Here is a 23274-nt window from a genome sequence, read left to right on the forward strand (position 1 = left end):
GTAGAGAGGCCCTATATACAGACAGGGCACCGAGGCCCTAGACAGGAAACCGAGGCCCTAGACAGGAAACCGAGGCCCTATAGACAGGGCACCGAGGCCCTAGAGACAGGGCACCGAGGCCCTAGAGACAGGGCACCGAGGCCCTATAGACAGGGCACCGAGGCCCTATAGACAGGAAACCGAGGCCCTAGACAGGGCACCGAGGCCCTATAGACAGGAAACCGAGGCCCTATAGACAGGAAACCGAGGCCCTAGACAGGGGCACCGAGGCCCTAGACAGGGCACCGAGGCCATAGACAGGACACCGAGGCCATAGACAGGAAACCGAGGCCATAGACAGGGCACCGAGGCCATAGACAGGAAACCGAGGCCATAGACAGGAAACCGAGGCCATAGACAGGAAACCGAGTCCATAGACAGGAAACCGAGTCCATAGACAGGAAACCGAGTCCATAGACAGGAAACCGAGGCTATAGACAGGAAACAGAGGCTATAGACAGGAAACAGAGGCTATAGACAGCCGGTTAGTCAGGCTGATTGAGGTAGTATGTACATATGGTTAAAGTGACTATGTATATATGATAAACAGAGAGCAGCAGCAGAGAGGCTATATACAGACAGAGATATATAGGGTGAACAGAGAGGAGCAGCAGAGAGGCTATATACAGACAGATATATAGGATGAACAGAGAGGCTATATACAGACAGAGATATATAGGATGAGAAGAGAGGCTATATACAGACAGAGATATATAGGATGAACAGAGAGGCTATATACAGACAGAGATATATAGGATGAACAGAGAGGCTATATACAGACAGAGATATATAGGATGAACAGAGAGGCTATATACAGACAGAGATATATAGGATGAACAGAGAGGCTATATACAGACAGAGATATATAGGATGAACAGAGAGGCTATATACAGACAGAGATATATAGGATGAACAGAGAGGCTATATACAGACAGAGATATATAGGATGAACAGAGAGGCTATATACAGACAGAGATATATAGGATGAACAGAGAGGCTATATACAGACAGAGATATATAGGATGAACAGAGAGGCTATATACAGACAGAGATATATAGGATGAACAGAGAGGCTATATACAGACAGAGATATATAGGATGAACAGAGAGGCTATATACAGACAGAGATATATAGGATGAACAGAGAGGCTATATACAGACAGAGATATATAGGATGAACAGAGAGGCTATATACAGACAGAGATATATAGGATGAACAGAGAGGCTATATACAGACAGAGATATATAGGATGAACAGAGAGGCTATATACAGACAGAGATATATAGGATGAACAGAGAGGCTATATACAGACAGAGATATATAGGATGAACAGAGAGGCTATATACAGACAGAGATATATAGGATGAACAGAGAGGCTATATACAGACAGAGATATATAGGATGAACAGAGAGGCTATATACAGACAGAGATATATAGGATGAACAGAGAGGCTATATACAGACAGAGATATATAGGATGAACAGAGAGGCTATATACAGACAGAGATATATAGGATGAACAGAGAGGCTATATACAGACAGAGATATATAGGATGAACAGAGAGGCTATATACAGACAGAGATATATAGGATGAACAGAGAGGCTATATACAGACAGAGATATATAGGATGAACAGAGAGGCTATATACAGACAGAGATATATAGGATGAACAGAGAGGCTATATACAGACAGAGATATATAGGATGAACAGAGAGGCTATATACAGACAGAGATATATAGGATGAACAGAGAGGCTATATACAGACAGAGATATATAGGATGAACAGAGAGGCTATATACAGACAGAGATATATAGGATGAACAGAGAGGCTATATACAGACAGAGATATATAGGATGAACAGAGAGGCTATATACAGACAGAGATATATGGATGAACAGAGAGGCTATATACAGACAGAGATATATAGGATGAACAGAGAGGCTATATACAGACAGAGATATATAGGATGAACAGAGAGGCTATATACAGACAGAGATATATAGGATGAACAGAGAGGCTATATACAGACAGAGATATATAGGATGAACAGAGAGGCTATATACAGACAGAGATATATAGGATGAACAGAGAGGCTATATACAGACAGAGATATATAGGATGAACAGAGAGGCTATATACAGACAGAGATATATAGGATGAACAGAGAGGCTATATACAGACAGAGATATATAGGATGAACAGAGAGGCTATATACAGACAGAGATATATAGGATGAACAGAGAGGCTATATACAGACAGAGATATATAGGATGAACAGAGAGGCTATATACAGACAGAGATATATAGGATGAACAGAGAGGCTATATACAGACAGAGATATATAGGATGAACAGAGAGGCTATATACAGACAGAGATATATAGGATGAACAGAGAGGCTATATACAGACAGAGATATATAGGATGAACAGAGAGGCTATATACAGACAGAGATATATAGGATGAACAGAGAGGCTATATACAGACAGAGATATATAGGATGAACAGAGAGGCTATATACAGACAGAGATATATAGGATGAACAGAGAGGCTATATACAGACAGAGATATATAGGATGAACAGAGAGGCTATATACAGACAGAGATATATAGGATGAACAGAGAGGCTATATACAGACAGAGATATATAGGATGAACAGAGAGGCTATATACAGACAGAGATATATAGGATGAACAGAGAGGCTATATACAGACAGAGATATATAGGATGAACAGAGAGGCTATATACAGACAGAGATATATAGGATGAACAGAGAGGCTATATACAGACAGAGATATATAGGATGAACAGAGAGGCTATATACAGACAGAGATATATAGGATGAACAGAGAGGCTATATACAGACAGAGATATATAGGATGAACAGAGAGGCTATATACAGACAGAGATATATAGGATGAACAGAGAGGCTATATACAGACAGAGATATATAGGATGAACAGAGAGGCTATATACAGACAGAGATATATAGGATGAACAGAGAGGCTATATACAGACAGAGATATATAGGATGAACAGAGAGGCTATATACAGACAGAGATATATAGGATGAACAGAGAGGCTATATACAGACAGAGATATATAGGATGAACAGAGAGGCTATATACAGACAGAGATATATAGGATGAACAGAGAGGCTATATACAGACAGAGATATATAGGATGAACAGAGAGGCTATATACAGACAGAGATATATAGGATGAACAGAGAGGCTATATACAGACAGAGATATATAGGATGAACAGAGAGGCTATATACAGACAGAGATATATAGGATGAACAGAGAGGCTATATACAGACAGAGATATATAGGATGAACAGAGAGGCTATATACAGACAGAGATATATAGGATGAACAGAGAGGCTATATACAGACAGAGATATATAGGATGAACAGAGAGGCTATATACAGACAGAGATATATAGGATGAACAGAGAGGCTATATACAGACAGAGATATATAGGATGAACAGAGAGGCTATATACAGACAGAGATATATAGGATGAACAGAGAGGCTATATACAGACAGAGATATATAGGATGAACAGAGAGGCTATATACAGACAGAGATATATAGGATGAACAGAGAGGCTATATACAGACAGAGATATATAGGATGAACAGAGAGGCTATATACAGACAGAGATATATAGGATGAACAGAGAGGCTATATACAGACAGAGATATATAGGATGAACAGAGAGGCTATATACAGACAGAGATATATAGGATGAACAGAGAGGCTATATACAGACAGAGATATATAGGATGAACAGAGAGGCTATATACAGACAGAGATATATAGGATGAACAGAGAGGCTATATACAGACAGAGATATATAGGATGAACAGAGAGGCTATATACAGACAGAGATATATAGGATGAACAGAGAGGCTATATACAGACAGAGATATATAGGATGAACAGAGAGGCTATATACAGACAGAGATATATAGGATGAACAGAGAGGCTATATGCAGACAGAGATATTTAGGATGAACAGAGAGGCTATATACAGACAGAGATATATAGGATGAACAGAGAGGCTATATACAGACAGAGATATATAGGATGAACAGAGAGGCTATATACAGACAGAGATATATAGGATGAACAGAGAGGCTATATACAGACAGAGATATATAGGATGAACAGAGAGGCTATATACAGACAGAGATATATAGGATGAACAGAGAGGCTATATACAGACAGAGATATATAGGATGAACAGAGAGGCTATATACAGACAGAGATATATAGGATGAACAGAGAGGCTATATACAGACAGAGATATATAGGATGAACAGAGAGGCTATATACAGACAGAGATATATAGGATGAACAGAGAGGCTATATACAGACAGAGATATATAGGATGAACAGAGAGGCTATATACAGACAGAGATATATAGGATGAACAGAGAGGCTATATACAGACAGAGATATATAGGATGAACAGAGAGGCTATATACAGACAGAGATATATAGGATGAACAGAGAGGCTATATACAGACAGAGATATATAGGATGAACAGAGAGGCTATATACAGACAGATATATAGGATGAACAGAGAGGAGCAGCAGCGTAAAATTATCGTGTACGTCGTATCTAGTTGCTTAAACAGAATGAAATGTGGGTTTTATTTTTTAAAGCTCAGATTTACTCAAGAAAACAGTCCTACAACACAGAGTAGGCACCATAGACTATAGGCCTTGTGTTGTTTATTTATTTGGCTTATTTATTTTAACTTTAAATGCTAGCGTTACCCATAGACTTCCAGTCATTGTGCTAACGCTAGTTAAGAGTATGGCTCACGAAACTACATCCAACTTACTTCATACCGGACACAGAGACATAAGAAGTTAATCTGACTCTGGGGATGTAGATAAAAAAGGGGGCATCACTGACGAAATCCCAAAAAGTGTCCCTTTTAAGAATTGGACTGTATTCTGAGAAATGTTTCTCCGTCAGAGAATTGAGGACCAAACCGCCCCGGCCTCCCCAGGGCTTTAGGCCTCCTCTCCCCCTAGGGCTACGGCTTCTCCACCCTCCCAGGGGCCACTCTCCACTAGGCCCCTCTCCACCCTCCCAGGGCTCCACAGGACCCTCCCAGGGGCCTCCTCTCCACCCTCCCAGGGGCCTCCTCTCCACTCACCCTCCCAGGGGCCTCCTCTCCACTCACCCTCCCAGGGGCCTCCTCTCCACTCACCCTCCCAGGGGCCTCCTCTCCACTCACCCTCCCAGGGGCCTCCTCTCCACCCTTGAAGTGCTCCAGCAGATAGCTGTCTAAAGGCATCAGCGTGCTTCAGTGTGCCCATATACTCGCCTAAAAGAGGGCCCCAACTAAAAGCGGCAATAGTACAGTTTGTCCATTTTCAGATGCCGTAGCCAGTACACAGAACAGGGCGGCGGGTCCTCCCTCCCTGACAGAACATCAAGGGTCTCCCTCTCTGTCAGAACAGAGGCGCAGCAGACCAGCAGAACACAGAACAGAGCAGAGGCAGCAGCAGAACAGAGGCAGCAGCAGAACAGAGGCAGCAGCAGAACAGAGGCAGCAGGGCATCTGGTGGTGTGAGGAGATCAACCAGCCTGTCATCGCTGAGGAGACAAGACCAGAGCTCTAGTAGAGAGAGAACAGCCAGCCTGTCATCGCTGAGGAGACAAGACCAGAGCTCTAGTAGAGAGAGGAGAACAACCAGCCTGTCATCGCTGAGGAGACAAGACCAGAGCTCTAGTAGAGAGAGGAGAACAGCCAGCCTGTCATCGCTGAGGAGACAAGACCAGAGCTCTAGTAGAGAGAGGAGATCAACCAGATTGCAGTTCCATACGTGACAGAGATCAGAAAATCTGTTAGAAACTTAGAGGGAGCTCTAAAGATGCAAAAACTAGGATGGGTTGCTTCGCCTTCTGGACAACAAAAATAAAGTTGCTATGTAAATCAATAGAACAAGGAGAGAAATGCCTTAGTGGTGGGTCTAATAGGGAAGTAAACGGAAAATATATTTGCCAAAATTATATATAAAAATTACTCCAGTTTGTACAGAAATAAATAAAAATAATTCAAAATATTTCACCAGAAAGCATGAAAATAGCTGTGGATTGTTTAAATAAATTATTTAAAAAACAGCTTGGGAAGTCTGTAATTTGGGCAGAGCGCGTGTAGCAGTAGGTCTAGCTGATTACTGAGTTCAGCCGTCATGTGAAAAACATCTCAGATATCCGTGTGAAGATAACGCGTGTTCAGTAATAATAAAAACATGTCGAGACAGGAAGGGGAGGGAGATAAACAAGCCCAGTCTCCCTCCAGAACGGCTCTGCCGTCTCCCGCCAAATCTTGTGCATTAAACCGTTTCATTGTGTGAATCGTTTGCCTTTAAGTTTTAATTAAAAAATAAAACATCAATTGCCCCACTACGTCACCACTAGAAAATGTACTGTTCATCCCCATCATTTGGTTTCATTCATGTCTGTTAATGCAGGTATTAATTACAGTCCTTTCACCGTTTCTCATTCTCAGAGTGGAACACGTTGGTTTGCAGAGTTTCACGAACCCGCTACACTTTTTGGTTCATTTCATAAACTATCGTTTTTTAGGAGATTTGTCACGTGTTTTCGTCGGTCTGGTGTTTTGTAGTGGCTCCATGTCGTCTGGTTTCTCTGTCCTGATAAACGTTGTGAGGGTTTTTGCATAGAAGTACCTGGCCCGCTGCTCCGAAATGAAGAAAAAATGTTTGTTTTTTTAACATCCATTGAGAATGATAATATATTGAAACTATAGTTCCTCACAGTAGGCTATTTGGAGATAAATAATCTCCACTTCGATAAATCACCAATCCTCAGTGTGAAAGACCAATGGAAGTTATAGGCCTACTGCTGCAATTAGCAATTAGCAACTAGCCTATAAGCTAGGAGTTTCATGAGCTAATTTCTTTAGCCGCCAATGAATCACTGGTATATCAATGTGTTTATATGGATCACTGGGGTATCAATGTGTTTATATGGATCACTGGGGTATCAATGTGTTTATATGGATCACTGGTATATCAATGTGTTTATATGGATCACTGGTATATCAATGTGTTTATATGAATCACTGGTATATCAATGTGTTTATATGGATCACTGGTTATCAATGTGTTTATATGAATCACTGGTATATCAATGTGTTTATATGGATCACTGGTGTATCAATGTGTTTATATGGATCACTGGGGTATCAATGTGTTTATATGGATCACTGGTGTATCAATGTGTTTATATGGATCACTGGTATATCAATGTGTTTATATGGATCACTGGTATATCAATGTGTTTATATGGATCACTGGCATAGAAGTACTTGGCTCAAGCTCTGTATGCTGTGTTGATAGCTGTGTTATATAAATAATAAAACTATGACTAAACCAAAAAGATACACAGGCCAATTTAACACCAATAAATTATGCCAAATTACTAATATATATATATATATATATATATATATATATAGACCGATAAGCATGACAGCCAAATGTATTTACATCAACTGTTACTGACATCAATTAATACAAATCATTACTTTATAACGGTATATTTATTTATATTACCAACTGTTTTATTTAAAATATATTCACCTCATTCAACTAAAAGGTGGGGGATGGGGTCAGGGTAGAGGATGGGGAACGGGGTAGAAGCTAGATTACGGGGTACAAGCTGGGGGTCTGGGGACGGGGTAGAAACTGGGGGACGGGGTACAAGCTGGGGGTCTGGGGACGGGGTAGAAGCTAGGGAACGGGGTACAAGCTGGGGGTCTGGGGACGGGGTACAAGCTGGGGGTCTGGGGACAGGGTAGAAACTGGGGACGGGGTACAAGCTGGGGGTCTGGGGACGGGGTAGAAGCTGGGGACGGGGTACAAGCTGGGGGTCTGGGGACGGGGTAGAAGATGGGGGGTCTGGGGACGAGGTAGAAGCTGGGGGACGGGGTACAAGCTGGGGGTCTGGGGACGGGGTAGAAGATGGGGGTCTGGGGACGAGGTAGAAGCTGGGGGACGGGGTAGAAGCTGGGGACGGGGGGTCTGGGGACGGGGTAGAAGCTGGGGAACGGGGGTCTGGGGGGGTCACAGGTCTTTTGTCTCTGCATGAACTGTATGACTACAATGAGCTACACAAACAGCCGTCTACAACAAAAAGTGTGGCAGTGGTTTTCATTCAGCCTTTAAAACAGCAGCGCTTACTCAGCAGTCGGGGCCCGGCCGCTCGGTCGCTACGCTACAACGGAACCGCGGTGGGCTTTGACAAGCAGCAGCTGCTGTCACCAGACTTTACCTCCAGTACGCACACGCACACACACGCACGGCCACAATGGAAAAGACCAGAAGGGCAGGCAGGCACACAGATCCAGGGCTCTATATAAACCACTCCCAGATCCAGGGGCTCTATATAAACCCCTCCCAGGTCCAGGGCTCTATATAAACCCCTCCCAGGTCCAGGGCTCTATATAAACCCCTCCCAGATCCAGGGCTCTATATAAACCCCTCCCAGATCCAGGGCTCTATATAAACCCCTCCCAGATCCAGGGCTCTATAAACCCCTCCCAGGTCCAGGGCTCTATATAAACCCCTCCCAGATCCAGGGCTCTATATAAACCCCTCCCAGATCCAGGGCTCTATATAAACCCCTCCCAGATCCAGGGCTCTATATAAACCCCTCCCAGATCCAGGGCTCTATATAAACCCCTCCCAGATCCAGGGCTCTATAAAACCCCTCCCAGATCCAGGGCTCTATATAAACCCCCTCCCAGATCCAGGGCTCTATATAAACCCCTCCCAGGTCCAGGGGCTCTATATAAACCCCTCCCAGATCCAGGGCTGTATATAAACCCCTCCCAGATCCAGGGCTGTATATAAACCCCTCCCAGATCCAGGGCTGTATATAAACCCCTCCCAGATCCAGGGCTCTATATAAACCCCTCCCAGATCCAGGGCTCTATATAAACCCCTCCCAGATCCAGGGCTCTATATAAACCCCTCCCAGATCCAGGGCTCTATATAAACCCCTCCCAGATCCAGGGCTCTATATAAACCCCTCCCAGATCCAGGGCTCTATATAAACCCCTCCCAGATCCAGGGCTCTATATAAACCCCTCCCAGATCCAGGGCTCTATATAAACCCCTCCCAGATCCAGGGCTCTATATAAACCCCTCCCAGATCCAGGGCTCTATATAAACCCCTCCCAGATCCAGGGCTCTATACAAACCCCTCCCAGATCCAGGGCTCTATATAAACCACTCCCAGGTCCAGGGCTCTATATAAACCCCTCCCAGATCCAGGGCTCTATATAAACCCCTCCCAGATCCAGGGCTCTATATAAACCCCTCCCAGATCCAGGGCTCTATATAAACCCCTCCCAGATCCAGGGCTCTATAAACCACTCCCAGGTCCAGGGCTCTATATAAACCACTCCCAGATCCAGGGCTCTATATAAACCCCTCCCAGATCCAGGGCTCTATATAAACCACTCCCAGGTCCAGGGCTCTATATAAACCACTCCCAGGTCCAGGGCTCTATATAAACCCCTCCCAGATCCAGGGCTCTATATAAACCCCTCCCAGATCCAGGGCTCTATATAAACCCCTCCCAGATCCAGGGCTCTATATAAACCTCTCCCAGATCCAGGGCTCTATATAAACCACTCCCAGATCCAGGGCTCTATATAAACCCCTCCCAGATCCAGGGCTCTATATAAACCACTCCCAGATCCAGGGCTCTATATAAACCCCTCCCAGATCCAGGGCTCTATATAAACCCCTCCCAGATCCAGGGCTCTATATAAACCCCTCCCAGATCCAGGGCTCTATATAAACCCCTCCCAGATCCAGGGCTCTATATAAACCCCTCCCAGATCCAGGGCTCTATATAAACCCCTCCCAGATCCAGGGCTCTATATAAACCACTCCCAGGTCCAGGGCTCTATATAAACCACTCCCAGATCCAGGGCTCTATATAAACCCCTCCCAGATCCAGGGCTCTATATAAAACCCCTCCCAGGTCCAGGGCTCTATAAACCACTCCCAGATCCAGGGCTCTATATAAACCCCTCCCAGATCCAGGGCTCTATATAAACCCCTCCCAGATCCAGGGCTCTATATAAACCCCTCCCAGATCCAGGGCTCTATATAAACCTCTCCCAGATCCAGGGCTCTATAAAACCACTCCCAGATCCAGGGCTCTATATAAACCCCTCCCAGATCCAGGGCTCTATATAAACCACTCCCAGATCCAGGGCTCTATATAAACCCCTCCCAGATCCAGGGCTCTATATAAACCACTCCCAGATCCAGGGCTCTATATAAATCCTCACCTGTTTTGACTCTTGAGTTTGTTTCTTCGTTGGTAACAGCTTGTATTGTGTTGTATTGAGCTCTAAAAAAAGACAGGTCAGTTCATCTATCCAGCTCGCTAATCTGCTCCCGAGAGGCGCAGCGGTCTAAGGCACTGCGTCTCAGTGCAAGAGGCGTCACTACAGACCCCGGTTCGAATCCAGGCTGTATCACATCCGGCTGTGATTGGGAGTCCCATAGGTCGGCGCACAATTGGCCCAGCGTCGTTCAGGTTTGACCCGGGGTAGGCCGTCATTGTAAATAAGAATTTGATCTTTAATTTAACTAGGCAAGTAAGTTAAGGTTAAATAAAACATATAAATAAATGAATTAACTCTCCAGTCAAAGACCAGTCAGATCATTTATCCTGGTCGCTAATTAACTCTCCAGTCAAAGACCAGTCAGATCATTTATCCTGGTCACTAATTAACTCTCCAGTCAAAGACCAGTCAGATCATTTATCCTGGTCACTAATTAACTCTCCAGTCAAAGACCAGTCAGATCATTTATCCTGGTCGCTAATTAACTCTCCAGTCAAAGACCAGTCAGATCATTTATCCTGGTCGCTAATTAACTCTCCAGTCAAAGACCAGTCAGATCATTTATCCTGGTCGCTAATTAACTCTCCAGTCAAAGACCAGTCAGATCATTTATCCTGGTCGCTAATTAACTCTCCAGTCAAAGACCAGTCAGATCATTTATCCTGGTCACTAATTAACTCTCCAGTCAAAGACCAGTCAGATCATTTATCCTGGTCGCTAATTAACCTCTCCAGTCAAAGACCAGTCAGATCATTTATCCTGGTCGCTAATTAACTCTCCAGTCAAAGACCAGTCAGATCATTTATCCTGGTCGCTAATTAACTCTCCAGTCAAAGACCAGTCAGATCATTTATCCTGGTCACTAATTAACTCTCCAGTCAAAGACCAGTCAGATCATTTATCCTGGTCACTAATTAACTCTCCAGTCTAAGAATAACCACAGCAGACTAGGGAAATTCTACAATAACAGAACTATGTAGAGAATGTAAAACTGTATACCAAATAAAAAACCATTGATTTAAAAAAATAATTAATAGGTTAAAAACAAACCACACAACTCTAAGCACAATGGCTACTTAGAACAATTAACACTGTAAAATAAATTACATTTTAGTGGAACAAACTGCAGATGCAAAGTTTGGTAACAGAATTACAGTAAAATCTCCCTCACGTTTAATTCTGCTACAGAACTTTGGATCTGAAAAGGATCTTACTGTAAAAATGTGATTTTTTTTTGTACAATTTTCAGTGGCGCTTGTAAAAAAATTAAAAAATACTTTGAAAATCAAAGGTTTTTTGTTTGGTATACATTTTAAGAGACAGTTTTTTTGTTGTCTTATTTATTTATTTTGCTCCTTTGCACCCCAGTATTTTCTACTTTGCACTTTCTTCCACTACAAATCTACCATTCCAGTTTTACTTGCTATATTGTGTTTACTTTGCCACCATGGCCTTTTTTTGCCTTTACCTCCCTTATCTCACCTCATTTGCTCACATTGTACATAGACTTATTTTTCTACTGTATTATTGACTGTATGTTTGTTTTACTCCATGTGTAACTCTGTGTTGTTGTATGTTGTCCAACTGCTTTGCTTTATCTTGGCCAAGTCGCAGTTGTTAATGAGAACTTGTTCTCTACTTGCCTACCTGGTTAAATAAAGGTGAAATAATATTTTTATTTATTTTTACATTCAGTTAGTATGGAATAGACCACTAGGCGTTAAGAGTTTAAAATAAGTTTCTTATTTCAGAAATGTAAATATTATATAGATCTAGCTACGGACCCGTCTACCAGGGTTTGGGTCAATTCCATTTATCTAGCTACGGACCCGTCTACCAGGGTTTGGGTCAATTCCATTTTAATTCAATTTCATTCAGGTAATACACTAAAAGTTTTTTGATTCAGAATAAAACATAATTAAAAAATGGAATTTGGTTAACTTTCTGAGATAGACTGGAATTGACAGGGTTGGGCAGTAACCGAAAGGTCGCTGGGTCGAATCCGAGCTGGCCACGTAAAAATAAAAACATTATGGATGTTCCCTTGAACAAGGCACTGAACCCTAAACGCTCCTGTAAGTGGCTCTGCATAAAGAGCATCTGTTAAATGACTAAAATGTCAAACAAAATGAAGGGGAAAAAATGAAAATGTAGAAGGGCCGATGGCCACACACCAACATGGGATTTGACAGTCAAACTATCCCTTAAAATAGCAGCCAACCGTTGTCACTGTTGATATCCTCTATGTCGCGTCGTAATTCGTTTAAGAAAACAAACAAAACAAAAAACAGATGTCTGTTACCTGTCGTGGCAGCCTTCCTAAACCAACATCCGATGTTCCAGAATATAGATATAACCCTTACTGTCGTGGCAGCCTTCCTAAACCAACATCCGATGTTCCAGAATATAGATATAACCCTTACTGTCGTGGCAGCCTTCCTAAACCAACATCCGATGTTCCAGAATATAGATATAACCCTTACTGTCGTGGCAGCCTTCCTAAACCAACATCCGATGTTCCAGAATATAGATATAACCCTTACTGTCGTGGCAGCCTTCCTAAACCAACATCCGATGTTCCAGAATATAGATATAACCCTTACTGTCGTGGCAGCCTTCCTAAACCAACATCCGATGTTCCAGAATATAGATATAACCCTTACTGTCGTGGCAGCCTTCCTAAACCAACATCCGATGTTCCAGAATATAGATATAACCCTTACTGTCGTGGCAGCCTTCCTAAACCAACATCCGATGTTCCAGAATATAGATATAACCCTTACTGTCGTGGCAGCCTTCCTAAACCAACATCCGATGTTCCAGAATATAGATATAACCCTTACTGTCGTGGCAGCCTTCCTAAACCAACATCCGATGTTCCAGAATATAGATATAACCCTTACTGTCGTGGCAGCCTTCCTAAACCAACATCCGATGTTCCAGAATATAGATATAACCCTTACTGTCGTGGCAGCCTTCCTAAACCAACATCCGATGTTCCAGAATATAGATATAACCCTTACTGTCGTGGCAGCCTTCCTAAACCGACATCCGATGTTCCAGAATATAGATATAACCCTTACTGTCGTGGCAGCCTTCCTAAACCAACATCCGATGTTCCAGAATATAGATATAACCCTTACTGTCGTGGCAGCCTTCCTAAACCAACATCCGATGTTCCAGAATATAGATATAACCCTTACTGTCGTGGCAGCCTTCCTAAACCAACATCCGATGTTCCAGAATATAGATATAACCCTTACTGTCGTGGCAGCCTTCCTAAACCAACATCCGATGTTCCAGAATATAGATATAACCCTTACTGTCGTGGCAGCCTTCCCCAAACCAACATCCGATGTTCCAGAATATAGATATAACCCTTACTGTCGTGGCAGCCTTCCTAAACCAACATCCGATGTTCCAGAATATAGATATAACCCTTACTGTCGTGGCAGCCTTCCTAAACCAACATCCAGAATATAGATATAACCCTTCTGCAGGAGCTCATCTAACCAGCCACGTAAAGGTTATAACCCTTCCGCGAGGAGCTCATCTAACCAGCCACGTAAAGGTTATAACCCTTCCGCAAGAGCTCATCTAACCAACCACGTAAAGGTTATAACCCTTCCGCAGGAGCTCATCTAACCAACCACGTAAAGGTTATAACCCTTCCGCAAGAGCTCATCTAACCAACCACGTAAAGGTTATAACCCTTCCGCAAGAGCTCATCTAACCAACCACGTAAAGGTTATAACCCTTCCGCAAGATCTCATCTAACCAACCACGTAAAGGTTATAACCCTTCCGCAAGAGCTCATTTAACCAACCACGTAAAGGTTATAACCCTTCCGCAAGAGCTCATCTAACCAACCACGTAAAGGTTATAACCCTTCCGCAAGAGCTCATCTAACCAACCACGTAAAGGTTATAACCCTTCCGCAAGAGCTCATCTAACCAACCACGTAAAGGTTATAACCCTTCCGCAAGAGCTCATCTAACCAACCACGTAAAGGTTATAACCCTTCCGCAAGAGCTCATCTAACCAACCACGTAAAGGTTATAACCCTTCCGCAAGAGCTCATCTAACCAACCACGTAAAGGTTATAACCCTTCGCAGGAGCTCATCTAAGCAACCGCGTAAAGGTTAAAGGTTATTCCAAGTGTCCCTGTGGCCTGTGAATAGTGTTAGTTTAAGCAGAGCTAAACCCCAAACCATTAGCTTCCTGTTCTATTGATTTCAGTGTGACGTCGATGGACGTGATTAACAACAACAACAATAAAGTGTTGCGTTACTCTTACTGCGTTGGGCGACCCACTAAAGAAAAAAAAGTGGGGGGAAAGCGTAATACTTCAAAATGAAGCTAGCAGTCCTTTAGGAAATTGTTCTCTAAACAGTGATGTACACATTATTCCCAGAATCCTGTGTGTTTTTGTTGTTGTTGTTAAACTGTGTTGGTTGAACCTCATCTCCCCGCTCTCGCGCAATTGATTTCCCGTGTGGCTCAGTTGGTAGAGCATGGTGTTTGCAACGCCAGGGTTGTGGGTTCGATTCCCACGGGGGACCAGTACGGAGAAGAGAGAAAAAAAAAATGTATCAAATGTATGTATTCACTACTGTAAATCGCTCTGGATAAGAGCGTCTGCTAAGTGACTAAAATGTAACATTTCAACGTGATATGAGTTGGCTATTAGGTGTTGCTTTTCTCTTTTGTGTTTTTAGTAGCGAACTGTCTTCTGTAGGTTGTTCGCTAACCTGTGATGGAAACTGGTGAGGTTGTTGTTGTTGTGTTAGTTTCATCCGTACGTACAACCTGATTTCCCCCTTATCGATACCAGTGATTTATTGCCACTAGTTGAAACAACAGGGTTTTTTTGGTGAATGAAGTCATGTGATTACCAGGTAGTACATGTTATGTTTATGGTTTCAACATATCAAACCGGTTTCCACATATTCGGTTATTGATCTGGACGCGTTAAAACTGTTTTGACATTCGGTTATTGATCTGGACGCGTTAAAACTGTTTTGACATTCGGTTATTGATCTGGACGCGTTAAAACTGTTTTGACATTTTGGTTATTGATCTGGACACGTTAAAACTGTTTTGACATTCGGTTATTGATCTGGACACGTTAAAAACTTGTTTTGACATTCGGCTATTTATCAAAACGTCTTGTCAACAGGAAGCAGAAACAGCATCATTTTCAACATGAATTTCCAAAAGGTATTGTACTTTTAAAAAAAAATCAGCGGGTAAAAACTGCTGAATGAGTCCAAAAACATGCTGCAATCAGGGCCTCACATTAACACCTACCACCTGCCAAATACGGGTAGATTTTGGCAACGGCAGGTACGATGTCTATTTCACTAGCCACGTTGGCAGGTGGTCAGAGCTCTACAGTGCGAGCATTTCATTCACATTTGTGAATAAAAATAGTCAAGTATGATCACATTTATAGTCAAATGAATGCTGCAGTAGCTGTTTTCAAAGTCTTTTTTGCCATTTTTTTTCATTGCTAGTAAATTAATAGCACAAAGTCAAAGTAGAAGAAATCTTAAATAAGCCTATTCCACCTCACGCTGCAACACTTCCTGGTTGGGGGCTGTGGGCACGTCAAGAGCAGAGTGAAATATTCATTTTTTAGAAGTGTGGGCATGCAAGTTCATCTAATTTACTTGAAAAGAAAGTCGACTTTATCCTCGTGTTTCTTGGTCTATTTACATTGTTTAGTTTACAAGCTAGGATGTTTTTCCAAAATGTTTGAGTTTCAACTGTTAAGAGAAGACAACACTTGTACTAGTCACATGACAAGTCATGTTACCATGGTAACCTGCTGCCCTTAAAGGGGCAGGCACATTTTTTTTGTCTCATCTGTGACATTTTGGTTAATAGACAAAAAAATATGAAACTAAACAATATACCGCATTACCTCTTACTAGTAAAACATTTGTTTTAGAAACATTACAATGCATGCTGATCTGTTTTTTTTTGTGTTTCACTGGTATAATTTTAGGGCCCCCAAAAATATTTTGGCTGGTATTATTTATTTTTAAATCTACTTGCCACAGTGGCTGGTGGACCCAAAAGTACATTTTATGCCCTGACTGCGATTTATTTATTTTTGAAGATTTACCAGAAGTGACCAAAACGGGTTTGCCATGCCTACTACATGTAACCTAGTACATGATGTACTATGGGCCTGGGCAGAGCCAATGAGCATGTTGACCACATAGAGACGTTAAAAGAAATGTGGGAAAACGGTTGCCCCCACCTCCCACTAGTACAGCAGGCGTGAGGCTGGAGCAACACCGCGCCAAACTAGCTAGCTAACGACACCGAGCGCAAACTAGCTAGCTAACGACACCGAGCGCAAACTAGCTAGCGAAGCGACACCGCGCGCAAAACTAGCTAGCAAGCGACACCGCGCAAACTAGCTAGCTAACGACACCGTGTGCAAGCTTGCTTGTTAGCTAGCACACGATGTCGCCCCGCCTCCCGTCTGCCGTGTACCGTCGGGGCCATGGGCACTGTCTACCGGTCATCCCCGCCTCCCGCTAGCAACACTGTGTACTAGCTTCTAGTTAGCACACGGTGTCACCCCCCAGCATCCTGTGTACCAGAGAAAACCGTGCCCGACAGCTAGCTTGCTAGTCAGCTAAGACAGTGTTGCTCCCGGCTAAGCTAGCACACGCCTGCCGTCACCGTCGTTAACAGAACTGTGGGAAAACAGAGCCCGACAGGCGGGGGCGAAGGTCACGACAGATGTGTACTAGCTATATGTAACAGTGTAGCTTCCGTCCCTCTCCTCGCCCCTACCTGGGCTCGAACCAGGGACCCTCTGCACACATCGACAACAGCCACCCCACGAAGCATCGTTACCCATCGTTCCACAAAATCCGCGGCCCTTGCAGAGCAAAGGGGGAAACGACTACTTCAAGGTCTCAGAGCGAGTGACGTCACCGATTGAAACGCTATTAGCGCGCACCACCACTAACTACCTAGCCATTTCACATCGGTTACATATAGCTAGCTACGGTTATTGCTTCCCGCCTCTTCTGTGGGGTTTATCGGCAGTTGGCATCCAATGTTATGGCGCATTACCGCCATCTACTGTACTGGAGCGCCTCAGCCTCCCGCCTATGTACTGAAGTCATAGCCTAAAAAAAAATTCGACCAATAGAAGTATATAAAAGAGGGGATCCTGCAGATACAGGAACGCCCCGAATTGCTGGCTGCAGGTGCACCCTTATCGGTCAGCTAGCCAAACGTTAATAAGAGTTTAAGCCTGAAAGGAAAATAAGAGGGTTTTGATCGGTGTTGATCGGCCATTAGATGGTTTGCTAACCAGCTTAACATGGCCACTGACTGTACTGGCTGGCTCTGCGAAAGGTGTTTATTCACACGGCGTTAACAGCTAACTAGTAAACATCACACATGTTTAAAATGTATATGTATTACTTTAGGAAACACTTGTTTGGTTTGATAGAAGAAGAACAGCCAAAATCGATAACTAGCTAATGCAATGAAACTAGTTAGCGCTAGGCTACTCCTGTGCATAAAATCTCGGTTGTTTAGCTAGCTAACAGGCTAACTAAAACAAAATACAGTCTGAAACACCGGGACAATAGCTTGCTGGTTATCAAAACAACCCAAGGACAAATAAGATATTTTTGCACACTAAAGTTATTTGTTAATAAACCTGTGCCGTGGCTACAGTGAGGACATTCTGCAGCCGCGTATCCAAGCGACAACTTGGTTGAATATATGCTAACTAGCAGTTAGCCTAACTAACATTCTCTTAACTAGCTATTGGTAAAAAAAAAACGAAATCACAAATCGATCAAACAGTTAAGCAGAAATCTTAACATCTATGTGTTGGCAATGTTGATGAAATTAAGTTACCAGAAAAATCGCCTTATATTTGACGCCCTTTAATTCTGCACCATCGTCTTGTCTGCAAGGCAACGTAGCCAACATTTAGCTAACTAGCTAGCTAGCCAACAGAACTTTCACACCGGGTCATCCACAATACCGGTAATATTAACTAATCAAAATCGTACAGTGGCCTTTCAATCCTTTTTTTTTTTTTTTTTTTTTAAAACAGTCGTTTCGCTATTTTCTTCCATGGAAAGAAAAACACACACAGTACCGCGTAACTACGACTTATGTAGCTAACATGTTCATTAGAAACGGGCTAACAAGCTAGCTAGGTAACCAACCAGCGGGCAAACTGAACTACGACTTATGTAGCTAACATGTTCATTAGAAACGGGCTAACAAGCCAGCTAGGTAACCAACCAGCGGGCAAACTGAACTACGACTTATGTAGCTAACATGTTCATTAGAAACGGGCTAACAAGCTAGCTAGGTAACCAACCAGCGGGCAAACTGAACTACGACTTATGTAGCTAACATGTTCATTAGAAACGGGCTAACAAGCTAGCTAGGTAACCAACCAGCGGGCAAACTGAACTACGACTTATGTAGCTAACATGTTCATTAGAAACGGGCTAACAAGCTAGCTAGGTAACCAACCAGCGGGCAAACTGAACTACGACTTATGTAGCTAACATGTTAATTAGAAACGGGCTAACAAGCTAGCTAGGTAACCAACCAGCGGGCAAACTGAACTACGACTTATGTAGCTAACATGTTCATTAGAAACGGGCTAACAAGCTAACTAGGTAACCGACCAGCGGGCAAACTGAACTACGACTTATGTAGCTAACATGTTCATTAGAAACGGGCTAACAAGCTAGCTAGGTGGGCAACCAGCGGGCAAACTGAACTACGACAAGCTTTCCCCCGGTTACCTGCGTAACACATCGATATACTGGCTAAAACAATAAACAACACGATAACACAATCTAGAAGAAAAAAAGCCTTACCTCATACAATATAAAGTGCAACAACAGAGTGGAAATGGAAGCCGGCTGTAAGGCTAAAGACTAAAGAAATTCAACGCATTTGCCGCTTTTACGAGAGGAGCCATTTGTCCTGTACCATCGCCATTTTCTTCACTCGCTAACCTTTTTTTTGTGTGTTGTGTGTGTGTTGCTTTCCCTCTTCTTTCTCGCTGTGTTGTGTTGCTTTCCCCCTCTTCTCGCTGTGTGTGTTCAGGGGGGGCTGCAGGAAACTAGTTTGCTGGAGCACCACTTCCTCTAGAAGCCACACAGAGACACACAGACCCAAAATGGAGGCTTTGGAGTAGAGGACTTTAGTGAGTGCTAAAAGTCTATCTTCTCCTGAGTTATAGTAGAGGACTTTAGTGAGTGTCTATCTTCTCCTGAGTTATAGTAGAGGACTTTAGTGAGTGTCTATCTTCTCCTGAGTTATAGTAGAGGACTTAGTGAGTGCTAAAAGTCTATCTTCTCCAGAGTTATAGTAGAGCACTTTAGTGAGTGCTAAAAGTCTATCTTCTTCTCCAGAGTTATAGTAGAGGACTTTAGTGAGTGCTAAAAGTCTATCTTCTTCTCCTGAGTTATAGTAGAGGACTTTAGTGAGTGCTAAAAGTCTATCTTCTCCAGAGTTATAGTAGAGGACTTAGTGAGTGCTAAAAGTCTATCTTCTTCTCCTGAGTTATTTATAGTAGCTAGACACTGTTTTATACTGGTAGTTAGTGTTGAGTGAAGAAATACACTACTTCAAATTCTAAAAGAGGGTTTGTTTTGAATACTAAGTTGATTACAGTATCATTCACACAACTTAGGTTACAAGGTTACCAAAGTCCAACAGTTGATAAGAGTTAAGTTCTTATCAGTAAGTTATTGACAACAAAACAATAACGCAAATCACAATTTGATTATGTCACATGCTCCGAATACGACAGTGAAATTCTTACTTCTTTACAAGCCCTTAAAGCAACAATGCAGTACAGAAAAAATAACTGTTAAGTCAAAAATAAAAGGCGATCTTTATAAACTCTCTACTCCAGATCACCTGCGGGCTGCTCTCAATGTTATTGGGAAATAGCCAGTGGTGTAAAGTACTTAAGTTAAAATACTTTAAAGTACTACTTAAGATATTTTTTTGGGGGGAGTATCTTTACTATTTATATTTTCGCTACTTTTACTTCACTACATTCCTAAAGAAAAGTATGTACTTTTACTCCATACATTTTACCTGACACCCAAAAGTACTCGTTACATTTTGAATGCTTAGACAGGACAGGAAAATGGTCCCATTCACGCACTTATCAAGACAACACATGGTCCATCCCTTCTGCCTCTGATCTGGCGGACTCGCTAAACACAAATGCATCTTTGGTCAATTATGTCTGAGTGTTGAAGTGTGCACCTGGCTAACCATACGATTTAAAAACAAGAAAATGGTGCCGTCTGTTTAAAAGAAGGAATTATTTAAGTATTTATACTTTTATTTTGATACTTTAGATAGTATATTTACAATCAAATACTTTTAGACTTTTACTCAAGTAGTATTTTACTGGGTGACTTTGACTTTTACTTAAGTAACTTTCTATTAAGGTATCTATACTTTTACTCAAAAATGACATTTGGGTACTTTTACCAACACTGGAAAATAACCTAAAACTAGTGTGCAGTTCAGTTTTCAGGACCGGTGTCAGACAGAGATGGTGACAGATTCTGTCAATACAAGATAATACTCAGATCATAGATGAAAAGGGGGGCTGGGAAAGAGATGACTTCCTGGTGTAACTCTTAAAGTATGAGCCAATATAGCACAGATTTAGAACTGACCAGGGGAGAGCTGTACAGAGTACACAAACACGGAGAGAAAAAGGACAGGACTAAAGGAGCCTAAATGTTAATCCTTATAGTTCGATCTATAACTAGAGGTCTCCTGATATCTCCAGGAGTGAGAAGTATAATTTTCTGAAATCTGTCGTTGTCTAGTCGTTGTCTTTTGTAAACTGTGGGCCCATCTTCTTTAAATAGCTGTCTGTCTTTTTGTAAACTAGGGGGCCCATCTTCTTTAAATAGCTGTCTGTCTTTTTTGTAAACTGTGGGCCCATCTTCTTTAAATAGCTGTCTGTCTTTTTGTAAACTAGGGGCCCATCTTCTTTAAATAGCTGTCTGTCTTTTTGTAAACTAGGGGCCCATCTTCTTTAAATTTGGGGCGGTAGCGTAGCCTAGTGGTTAGTTAGAGTGTTGGACTAGTAACCGAAAGGTTGCAAGATCGAATCCCAGACCTGACAAGTTAAAAATCTGTCGTTCTGCCCCTGAACGAGGCAGTTAACCCACTGTTCCCTGGTAGGCCGTCATTGAAAATAAGAATTTGTTCTTAACTGACTTGCCTCGTTAAATAAAGGTACAAAAAATAGCTGTCTTTCTAGTGGCCTATTTGGTGTGTGAACTGCTCATAACTTGTAGCTGATTGTTGACACATCAACCAGAATTAAAGGGATACTTTGGGATTTTGGCAGAGGACCCCTTTATCTCCTTCCCCCAGAGACAGATGAACTCGTGGATGTCTCTGTGTCCTGTATGAAGGACGTTAAGAGGTAGTTCACGAGCCAATGCTAACTAGCGTTAGCGCAATGACTGGACGTCTAGGGGTATCTACTAGCATGCTAGCAGATATCTAATCTTTACTAGAGGCCGTTTGCCTACTAATCTCACTACTTAGTTTCCTTTACTGTCTCCCTTTCCTCCAACCCTAACTACAAAGCTCTCTACCCAGATGTTCGTGCGCCATCCATCCCAATCTTCTCTCTCACTTTGTTTTAGTTATTTTATCTTTATTTAACAAGGCAAGTCAGTTAAGAACAAATTCTTATTTTCAATGACAGCCTAGGAACAGTGGGTTAATAACTGCCTTGTTCAGGGGCAGAACGACAGATTTTGTACCTTGTCAGCTCGGGGATTCGATCTTGCAACTTTTTGGTTACTAGTCCAACGCTCTAACCACTAGGCTATGCTGCCGCCCCACTACTCTCTCTTCTATCCTATCATCTCTCCTTTCGACTAAATTCTTCTCCCTCCTGTCTTCTGATTCTGTCTCTTCGACCCTATTGTCCTCCCTTTCCGCATCCTATGATTCACACTGTCCCCTTTCCTCGCGGCCGGCTCGGCCCTCCTCCTACTCCGTGGCTGAGATACTCATTGTGAGTTTACAGAACAGGGCTGTGGGCAGCTGAGTGAAAATGGAGGAAAACTAAACTTCTGGAGGACCTATCATCCTTTCCTCCCTCCTTTCTACCTTCTGTTCCTCTGTATCTGCTGTTAAAGCCACTTTCTATCACTCTCCAAATTTCAAGCTTCTGCCTCTAACCCTAGGAAACTCTTTTCCACTTTCTCCTCCCTCCTTAATCCTCCAGCCCTCCCCCTCCCCCTATGCGGACGACTTTGTCAACCACTTTGACAAGAAGGTTGAGAAGGTTGTAAAGGTTGTAAAAGTACACAGTGATGCTCCTTCTTTCCGAATAAATATCGAAGGTCTTATTCTGGTGGCATGAAAATCGATGCTTGTAAGTCGCTCTGGATAAGAGCGTCGTCTGAATGACAAAAAAAATGTAAGGACATTACATGTTTATTTATTTTATTTATTTATATGTATTTCACCTTTATTTAACCAGGTGGGCAAGTTGAGAAACAAGTTCTCATTTACAATTGCGACCTGGCCAAGATAAAGCAAAGCAGTTCGACAACATACAACAACACAGAGTTACACATGGAGTAAAACAAACATACAGTCAATAATATAGTAGTAAAATAAGTCTATATACAAAGTGAGAAATGAGGTGAGAAGGGAGGTAAAGGCAAAAAATAGGCTATGGTGGCGAAGTAAATACAATATAGCAAGTAAAACACTGGAATGGTAGATTTGTA

At 42.5% G+C, this 23274-nt stretch overlaps 1 pseudogene; it reads right to left on the reverse strand.

Moving 5' to 3' along the window:
* Positions 1 to 19685, reverse strand: part of LOC106594621 (trinucleotide repeat-containing gene 6A protein-like) — a 69249-nt pseudogene extending 49564 nt beyond the window's left edge.
* Between the last annotated feature and the right edge of the window lie 3589 nt (positions 19686 to 23274).

The sequence above is a fragment of the Salmo salar genome, chromosome ssa06 (genome assembly GCF_905237065.1).
Source record: "Salmo salar chromosome ssa06, Ssal_v3.1, whole genome shotgun sequence".
NCBI lineage: Eukaryota > Metazoa > Chordata > Actinopteri > Salmoniformes > Salmonidae > Salmo > Salmo salar.